Below are 1,458 nucleotides of genomic sequence, written 5' to 3' on the forward strand. Positions count from 1 at the left end.
GAGAGTGAGCACACATGTGTTCTCATGCAATAGTGTTACGTTAATCTAAGCATATCATAAGCAATGTAATATGTGACTAGCATGTAGGCAGCAAAACATAACCGTATCACCTAGAATGTTGAGTCTTGCATGTGGAGCGAAGCGTTGTTGTGGATCGTTGAGCACTGTTCTGGTTATAGTCTGGTTTTAACAAAAAGTTTTTCCCTTTATTAAAACCAAGTTCTCTAAAACCAATGGCTTTGATACCAATCTGTCACACCTCCAAAATCTACACGCAGAGTACTACCGCTTGGAGGCGTGACAGACCAGGATCAAGCCACCAATCATATTGAACATAATAAGTAATAAATATAGTTCAACCAAACAATATGAAAGGTGTTCAGAACAAAGCATAGTAAATGTTTAGCGGAAGCATAATTGTGAAAACCCAAACATAAGTAATAAGTTTAAAGTGTTATATTGTTTTAACATGGCATCCACTGTCCATGTCCCACAACGACTGCGCCTCCCAGTGCAAGATCCATGAGTACCTAACGTCCTGCAAGGCATGTAACAGAGAGTCAACAACAAAGTTGAGCGAGTTCACAGTTGGTTGTTTAGTTATAGTATTTGTTTTGTAAAGCATATACTCGTTTGGTAGACCATATATCGTATTAGTTTGTATCGCGGTCTCCCAGACATGTGTGCGAAGATTGGTGGGGGTTTCCCATGTGTCCTAGACTAGTTGTAGAAACCTATCCGAGTTTTTCTTTTCAATGTCGGAGATAAGGCGAGATATAGAATCTTCAAGCCTCTCTCGTACACCTTGTTGTTGAGAAAAATTTTGTGACTCATTCCTTGGTTGTTGAAAGTTTGTTCGTTGATTTAGGTTTTGTTGGTTACTACTATTGCCGGGTTCTCTCCAACCAAGGTTAGGGTGGTTACGCCATCCTTGGTTGTAGGTGCCCATTGGGGGACCCGACGGCCTAGGTCTATTATCAATGTAGTTTACCGACTCTGTTTGATCATCTGTTTCTTTTATACAACTCCAATTTTCATGTGGCCCACCACACCCTTCACAAGCCATAACCGAGACTGTTTTTTTCATTTCTAGCTTTTTAATTTTTAAAGAAAGGGCCTCGATTTGGGCTTGTAAAGAAGTGCTTTCATCAACCTTATGGGCGCCCGGGCAATAGATTTATTGCCTCGGGGAGTGTGCCATTGAAGATTGGTTTGAGCAATTTCCTCAATCTGATTATATATTTCTTGTGGGCGGCGATTACCTAAAAGTCCCCCGGAGCTAGAGTCAAGTGTTTGTCTAGTATGTGGCAACAATCCATTATAGAAGGTGGATACTTGTTGCCACACTGCAAGACCGTGATGAGGACACTTTCGTAATAGCTCCTTGAATCTTTCCCAAGTTTCATATAAGGATTCCCCCTCGTCTTGCGAGTATGTATTAATTTCAGTCATTAATTT

General features: G+C 40.8%; 1 non-coding gene across 1 annotated transcript; it reads left to right on the top strand.

Annotated features, from left to right (window-relative positions):
- The first annotated feature begins 1,351 nt into the window (after nt 1-1,351).
- On the top strand, nt 1,352-1,458 carry LOC118487045. The gene has a single exon (XR_004880212.1). It is a non-coding gene; the product is annotated as a small nucleolar RNA R71 (small nucleolar RNA).

Source organism: Helianthus annuus, chromosome 14, assembly GCF_002127325.2.
Source record: "Helianthus annuus cultivar XRQ/B chromosome 14, HanXRQr2.0-SUNRISE, whole genome shotgun sequence".
Classification (NCBI taxonomy): Eukaryota; Viridiplantae; Streptophyta; class Magnoliopsida; order Asterales; family Asteraceae; genus Helianthus; species Helianthus annuus.